This window comes from Callorhinchus milii, unplaced genomic scaffold, assembly GCF_018977255.1.
Source record: "Callorhinchus milii isolate IMCB2004 unplaced genomic scaffold, IMCB_Cmil_1.0 Scaffold29, whole genome shotgun sequence".
NCBI classification, from domain to species: domain Eukaryota; kingdom Metazoa; phylum Chordata; class Chondrichthyes; order Chimaeriformes; family Callorhinchidae; genus Callorhinchus; species Callorhinchus milii.
This window is the reverse complement of record NW_024704770.1, coordinates 4,221,548-4,230,349: the sequence shown is the minus strand read 5'-3', so window position 1 is coordinate 4,230,349 and position 8,802 is coordinate 4,221,548. Positions and strand designations below refer to the sequence as shown.

Here is an 8,802-nt window from a genome sequence, read left to right as displayed (position 1 = left end):
TGAACACCTGATATCTCTCTGCTCCAAGGAAAAAGGCTCAGTGGCAATTTATCAAGAATGGCAACTTAGGCAGATGTATAAATTCATAAACAAACGCGGCCAGGATATTGGCAGCACGATCACAAGTTAAGCCAGGGTCGAGTTATCGGGAGTTTCACTGTCATAATAATCCTTGCAATTGTGACACCGCCTTACTATCTCATCAAGATGTCGCAACGCGCTTTGCAGGGTATTACTGTGACTGCGCGTTATGGGGATGAAGGTGGCAGCAGATTTGCACACATTTGACATCACCGTACAACAACAACAACAAGATTCCATTTATAAAGCGCCTTTCACGTCAGGAGGACGTCCCAAGGCGCTGCACAGTTGGGTCATGACCCGAGCAGGGGGAAATGGTCAGGGTGTGGGGAGGGAAGGGAGGGAGCGAGGAGGGGGAAATGGTCAGGGGAGGGGAGGGAAGGGAGGGAGCGAGGAGGGGGGAAATGGTCAGGGTGAGGGGTGGGAAGGGAGGGAGCGAGGAGGGGGAAGAGAGTCGAGAGGGGAGGGAAGGGAGGGAGCGAGGAGGGCGGAAATGGTCAGGGTGAGGGGAGGGAAGGGAGGGAGCGAGGAGGGGGAAGAGAGTCGAGAGGGGAGCTGAAGGCTCGGTCAAAGAGAAAGGTCTTGAGACCGGTCTTGAAGGAGGAGAGGGAGGAAATGGCGAAGGCACTGGGGGTTGGAGTTCCAGAGTCTCGGGGCTGAGAGGCTGAAGGCCCGACCACCGATGGTAGGGCGGTTGGGGCGGGGGACGTGGAGCAGACCGGAGCCAGAGGAACGGAGGGTACGGGCAGGTAGGTAGGGGGATAGTAGGTCAGAGAGGTAGGAGGGAGCGAGGCCGTAAACAGCCATCCCCATCCCACTGGTTTTATCCATGGGATTGTCGGCCAGAACCCCGATGGGGGCGGGGGGGGGGGGGGTACAGTTTAAAAAAAAATTCGAAAACAACAAATTGTTATTAGGGCATCTGTAAACACAGAGGGAGATTATACCAGATCCTGTTGTGAAATGCATCTTAGGACAAGTTTACCTCAGATAAGGTGACCTTATGATTACGGACAGACTTGCAATGTGACTGAAGCTCGGAATATGTCATTTAGGTCCTTTTTAAGTGTGTCAGTCTGTCTCACGTGACAGCACTCTCGCCTCCGAGTCAGAAGACTTTGAGCTCACGAGGTCTAGAACAAAGCTCCAATGTAGCGCTGGGGGTTGGGTAAGTGGAGGGGTGGGATTGCGAGCCACCTAGTCCATGCCCTATTCAGACAGACGTTAAGGATCCTCAAAACGCTTCACAGAATTTACTTTGAAGTATTTTGTGGGCAAACGCAGCAGCACAATTGCACACAGCAACATCCCACTAACAGCCGTGGAGTGAGTGACACGTTTTTATTTGGGGGGATTATTGGCCAGACACCGGTAGAAACTTCTTTCTCTTTTCGAGCCATGGGAATCTTTATCGTCCACCTGAAGAGGCAGACAGGACCTCAGTTTAACCTCACTTGAAGCACGGCATCTCCAACAATGCAGCGCACCCCCAGCACTGAACTGATATGTCATCTTACGGATGTGCCTACGTGTGTGATTCCAAGTCCTGACATGGAGATGGAGCCCCCAACATTCTGACTCGAGAGGCGAGAGAGAGAGAGCGAGCTACCACTGAGCCAACCTGACAACGTACATGAAGGGGGGTATACACATGTAGAAGGATAGAGACTTGAAGGGATTGGGGATAGGGTGCAGACAGTGAGATTGAGTGGAAAGCTTGCTCGGAGAGCTGGGACGGACTCGATCGACCGAATGGCCTCCTGTAGGTGCTACAATTCTAAACCCCTCTAAATCAATCAATCCATCAATCCATCAATCAATCAATCAATTTAAAAAAGAGTGAGACGGGGTGGAATTTTGGGCTCCGATTCTCTGCCATCGATAATGACTAATTTGTTCCTCTCTGTGTTCACAGTGTAAACAGTCAAATGCTGCGCAACACAGAGTCAATAACACAAGAGTTCAAAGAACCGCTAGTTTACTCAGCTTCCCCCATAATATTGTTCAATTAAAGGTTCTAGCGCAGGGAACGTAGAATTCCCCCATGTTACACAGCCCAGCCATTCCCCACCACCTCAACTATCCTGACCGACAAGTCCCTCCTTCCCCCCACCCCATCATCACCACAGCTACAACTGGTCGTTCACTTCACGGCCATTTTTGCGAGATGTCAAAATGTGTAAATTAACTGCCGCGTTTGCCCACAAAACACACGACAACTTGCGTTCACGAAGCGCCCATCACATAGGGCATCATCTTGGAGCATTGCACGGTGGGCGGGGGGAGGGGGGATCATCGCGCAGTTGAAGAACTAGGTCATCAGTTGGCTTATCTATTAAAGATAAAGAGGGCACAGGCGGAGGGGTAGTAGGGGAAGGGAGTCCAGAGGTTAGAGGGCGCATTGGCTGAAGGCTAGGCCACTGATGGAAGTTGGCCTTTCAGGCCAATTGACCAACTGGCTGAGCTATGCTCACTGATCGAGTTAAAGCGAGCGAGGGAATTGAACCTGGGGCGTTCATCTGCACTCGCTGGAGAAACCCATAGGGAGGGAGGGAGCTGGGAGGGAGGGAGAGAGAGAAATGGGGATTTGGGAGGAAAATCAATCCACAGCATCCAAAAAAATTAAACTAAGCCCTGCGTTGTAGTCAGTAAACCAACCTAAGATGTCCGGGCAGCGTAACCCGCTGAGCTGGGCTTGGTACCCTTCCCTATCTAATTTATTTAAAGTGAATCCACTTTACAGTACATCCTGTGAAGCTCTTTCAGACGTCTCAACGACGTGATAAAGAGCTATATCCAAATGCAAGGATTCTTCTTCTTGTTATTAAAACTCTGAGCCGACCTAAGGCAGCTGGAAACCGCCTGTAATCGGTGTCCACGGTGGATTACCGGTCCGAGTGCACAAAGGTGACGTAAACGTCCCTCGCTTAAGATGACAGCTTATCCCATCTCTCCAGCCGCTGAGCCTCTCCAGTGTCCGGCTCAGGCTCCTGGGCTCTGTCAGCAATGGCGAGCGACGGGCAGAAAGTCGCGCTGATCACTGGCTGCTCCTCGGGGATCGATCCGAGGCTCGCTGTGCAACTCGCTAGCGACCCACTGAAGCGATTTCACGGAAGGTGGCTTGCTGATAATAATAATAATAATAATCCTTGCATTTGATATAGCGCTTTTCACGTCGGGAGGACGTCCTGAAGCGCTTCACAGAACACACTGTAAAGTGAATTGACTGTCTATTTGTGGGTGAACGCGGCAGCCAATTGCGCACAGCAATGTCCCACAAACAGTCGTAGATTGAAAATGACCAATTTATTATTGTTTTTTGTTTTTGGAGGGATTATTATTAGGCATGTGGAGTAAGGAAACTTGCCCAAGGTTTCGCCCTGCCTGGAGTTGAACTCAGGTCCTCGCTTGCAAAGCGAGTGCTCTAACCACTGAGCTGCAGGACTCCATGCTCGGCTGTCTCGTGCCGTAGCTCAGCCGCCGGCCAGCGCTCTGGTCTCCGAGGTGGGAGGTTGTGGGTTCGAGCCCCCTTGGGTTGAGTTCACACGGTCCAGACTGACGCTCCGGTGTGGCGCGGGGTAGGGGGGGGGGGGGGGGGGGGGGGGGGCGTGTGTGTGTGTGTGTGTGTGCGGGCGGCATTAAACCGAGCTTCCTCCCCGTTCAGGCAGAAGTTAAAGAAGCTGTCGGAAAAGAGAAGAGTTTCTCTCCCCCACAACCCTGTTCTGCCTGACAAATTGCCCCCTCCAACCCCCACCATAAAATCACTCATTTGCTTCCTCGCTCTTCTCGGGGACGTCGGTGTTGCAATTCAGCTCCACATTCGCCACAAAACACACAGTCACTGCACTCGACAGCGAATCCGGCAAAGTGCTTTGAGACGGAAAGTAATAAGGTGCTGTCTAAATGCGAGGATTATTATTATCATCAATTATTAATTAACGTTAAGATCATTAGCAAACAAAAAAACTGCAGTAAAGTCTATTTCGTCATTTTTATTTTTTACATGGACCAAAGTTCACCCCCAAATCAACTTGATTATTTTACTGCAATTCAAGATGTGTTTGTGTTTGTTATGAAACAGTCCAGTACAGGGTCATTTATCTGGAGTGTTACAGTGATTTAGTTCGAGAAGATTAGGTGTAAAAGGATTAACAGGGGACATGTGATACATTTATACATCATAAGCTTTCTGTCTAATTCTGATCACTAAATTACAGCGACGCCAGTGGCCAACAAAAAACACTGTGAAATCCTGCAAAGCACTTCACGACATGAAAAACAGGTGTGGAATGCGAAGATTACTAACGATTGGGTCAACATTCAGAATTTTATCATAGTAATAATAATAATAGTCCTTACATTTGATACAGCGCTCTTCACGTCTTCTTGACGTCTCAAAGCGCTTGACAGGATTTTTTTTTCTCTTGAGAGAGTGGGGGAAATTCCCGTTACTTGAATACCATCTTAATAATAACTCATATAGTCATCTTAGACTCTACGAGTTTCACGTCCCCCACCCACTTGAACCCACAACTTTCTGACTCAGAAACAAGAGAGCTACCGACTGAGCCAGAGGGCGACAATGTTTAATAGAAGAGAAAGTGATTCAAATCTGTGGGATCAGTCAGCCTTCCATGTCGAGAGGGTGTCTCGAAGCGTTTGGGTGGGATTTAACTGTGAAGCGGAGTGACCGAGTTAACGCTATTCTTTGGTCTGTGTGGGGGCTGTGATGGGGGCGTCTGTATGGAAAGTTATCGCGACAATGAGGAACTTGAGTCAAAAAGGGAAGTTGGAAGAGGCGGCTGGAGCGACGCTGAACAAAACAATACACATCGCACAGCTGGACGTCTGCTATGATGAGTCTGTGACCCAGTGTCTCAGCAGCATTCAAGCCGGGCGAGTCGATATCGTGGGTAAGCGAGTGAAGCTTTGCGTACTCAAGAGTAACACACAACCAGACAGCGTGCAAACAGGCCTTTTCACCCAACTCGTCGAAGCCGGTGTTTATATCCCACCTTCCTGACACCCTTCTAGTCACTTCTCCCTTGTGTATTCATTAAATACCACCCGATTCTTCTCTGCCCCCCACCCTACCTATCCCCCCCACCTCTACCTGTCCCATCACCAACCATTCTGCTACCCAAAGTACTCCAGCCAACTCCCCTACTCAGTGAGAGAGCTTGATAGGGTGTGCAGTTGGGCTGATAACTGGTACATTAAGTTTATTGCAGAGGTAAGCTCTCTGGAACTCCAACATTGAGTCCCTACATCTCTGCATCAGGTTTCCTCTTAAACACTTAAAAGATTTCTGCTTTAACCACAGCAGTAAGTTCCACATTCTCATACCCTCCCCATGAAGAAGCTCCTCCTAAACTCTCCAGTCAATCTACCGCTGTCTATCTTCTATTGAAGATATTAATTTGTTCTATTCGTTTACCCCGAACACACACCTTCCGCAGACTCTTCAGCAATTGGAAATAGCTTACCAACATCCTCCTTAATGAATGCTTCACACACAGTCACTACACTTGAACAACAACAACTTTTTGTTCATGTATCACGGGGCAGTGTTTTGAAGGGTTGATAGCATAACTTTGGAAAGCGCTTTGAGATGTCTCGATGACACGATAAGGCGCTGCATCAAATGCGAAGATTACTATTGTTATTAACATCAGAATTATTTTGATCAAGTCAACAACGCAGGGGTTGGAAAGATAGGACCAGTGAAAACCTGAGCATCGAGGAAATGAAAACTATCTTTGAAACAAATCTTTTGGGGGTTGTTCGTATGATCAAAGCTCTGCTGCCCGATATGAAGAAAAGGCAAATTGGACACATTGTCGTGATGAGCAGTGTCATAGGTCTGCAAGGTACAGGCGCTTAAATTCATGGCATTTTTCTTTGATCATCCAGGAGTCTGACCTCCACGCGTGAAAACCCATCTCCTTGCTTCGAGTCTCCAAAACAGACCTAGAGTCCTACACGTGCATATGCCACCTACACGTGGAAATCTCCCCATCTGGCACACACTCTCTCTCCCCCCTCGAGAGATGTACCCCACTTACCTCATTCTGGAGGGTACTAGATTAGGGGAGTGGAGGGTTATGATGGGGGCGGGGGCGGTAGGGGGCAGCTGCATATTCTGATGTGCCGGTTTAGACATTACTGCATAATTTAGATGTGGTGGCTGAAGTAACGACACCCATTGATGGTGCGGGGATGGGGGTGGGGGGAGGTCATCCGAGTTAGCTAAGCGAAGGGAGGGATGGGGTCGCAGGAGAGTGGAGTACGAGTAAATCAGAGAAGTAGGGAGAGGTCTTTCATAGCTACTGGGATACAATTTAACAGGACTTCTTTTTGCTTAGGAGTGGTATTTAATGACGTGTACGCTGCCTCCAAATTTGCCATCGAGGGATTCTGTGAGAGCCTTGCGGTTCAACTTCTGAAATTCAATATCTAGTAAGTTTTGACTTTTTGATACACAGATTTTAGCTGGTGGGTAAACTCCAGCAGTTACTTGGTTAAGGTACCCTCCCTACCAATGGACTCTCTAAGGTCCCCAGGCCTTGGCCATCCCCACCCTGCCTAATACTCTCCAGAATTGGGGGTCAGCTCATTCAGAGGCACTCTTGCCTCTGGGCAAGATGCATCCCTCCCGGGTCCAAGAGAGAGAGGGGGGGAGAGAGAATGTGCATTTCATTTCAAGACACAGAGATTTCTGTGTGCAGGTGACTTACCGACTTGGGTTTAGAGACCCCTAAACACAGCGAAGTGTTTCCCCGTGTCAGACCCTCAGCTGCCCCAATAACTAACCGAATGAAACAACATAGGTACGACTTGACCAGATTAATTTTGATTTTATTTGAATTGATTTAGCGTGTCAATGATTGAACCAGGTCCGGTCAACACAGAATTCGAGATGAAGATGATGGAGGAGGTGTCTCAATCAGAGTTCCCGGGAGTAGACCCAGTGACTGTCCAGTATTTTAAGGACGTCTATCTTCCTGCTTCCCACGACATCTTTATGACAATGGGTCAGACTCCGGACGCTATTGCACAGGTATTCAGCAAACTCACAATCCGGGCTCATTAACCAGCACAGTGCTGGGGGGGTATTGCGGGATATATTGTGAGATGATGAGATGTTAAGACCGAGGTCCCCCCACCCCCCACACCCCCAGGATAAAACCGGTCATTCACTTCATGGCTGTTTGCAAGGACGTGGCTGTTGTGTTTGCCGACAAGACACACAGTCACTACAATTTACAATGGAAATCCCGAGGAAGCGCTTGCTTTGAGGCGTCTTCCCGTTGTGATAAGGAGCTCTATCGAACACAAGGATTATTATTATTATTATAAATAACTAAATGTCAAAGAAACACAGATGTTGGGATTTGCAACAAAAAAACAGGATCGAATCTGTGAGGTCTGAAGCATCTTTGATCGTTGAAAACATCGGACATCTGCTAACAACGTAGAAAACAACTATTTAGGTTATTAACTATATTCCGTGGTTATTCTAAAGTACTTCCTTTTTCCCAGGCAACTATGAAAGTGATCAGCATGGAGAGGCCAGTTTTTCGTTACCAAACGAATGTACTCTACACACCTCTGACAGCAATGAAATATGCGGACAACACAGGAAACCTGTCCGTGCGTACGTTTTATAGTTTGCTCTTTAACCACGGGACCATGTTCAAAATTAGTTTCACTCTCCTCAGGATCATAACTTGCAATTGCTTTCGAAGCGGTGAGATTTCACCGCACTGACCGATAAGGTTCAACAGCCAAAATCAACCACAACGGCAACAGAGTCGTTTCCCCCACAAAATATACAGTCACTACACTCCACAGTATATTCTGTGTGTGGCACTTTTGAGACAAGATAAGACGCTACATCAAATGCGAGCAATATTATTATCAACAGCATCCGCAACATCATCATGACGAACCTTTGGGCCCCCCCACTCTGCTCTCTGGAACTCCATCCTGGAGTCCACCAACTCCCCTCCACTCCCTCCCTCCCCTCCCCTCCCATCCCTCCCTCCCCTCCCCTCCCTCCCTCCTTTCAAATTACGCCACAAGACTTACCTCTTTGACTGTGCTTTTGGTCGGGAGAGAGAAACTCCCTTCTCTTGTCGCGTCGCATCGCTGGGGGGGCAGTGGGTAGGGGGGGAATCCTTAACCTCTACCTGAAACAGGTCATGAATGGGGAAGAGTTCAATGAGGCCAAACTGTTCTTCTCCCGGTTCCCCCTTCGTGGTCAGATTGGGTCGTTATGTTTGCTGTGCTATCCTAATAAATATGGTCCTGTCTGTAACTTGACCTCTCCGGCGTTCACAGTACTTGGCAAGCCTTCCGACCCTCATCACAAGACCTACCTCTCTGTGACCGCTCTTTCGGTCATCTTTCCTCTCTCCCCCCAAACCCCCTCGAGCTCTCACGGAGTCTGTGTATTTTGTAGGTGAACGCACAGCGCTATTCCCTCTCCTTTGTGGAGTCCTGAGGCTCAGTGGTTAAAGCAATCGCTTTGCGAGTGAGAGACCTGAGTTCAATCCCGGGAGCTCAGGGCCAAATCTTGGGCAAGTTTCCTTACTCCACACAGAGCCTAATAATAATCCTCCAAAACCAAAAACAATAATAAATTGGTCATTTTCAATCTACGACTGTTTGTGGGACATTGCTGTGCGCAATTGGCTGCCGCGTTCCCCCACAAATATA

General features: G+C 48.7%; 1 pseudogene; it reads left to right on the top strand.

Annotated features, from left to right (window-relative positions):
- The first annotated feature begins 3,087 nt into the window (after positions 1-3,087).
- On the top strand, positions 3,088-7,851 carry LOC121851138 (annotated as a pseudogene).
- Positions 7,852-8,802: the final 951 nt, after the last annotated feature.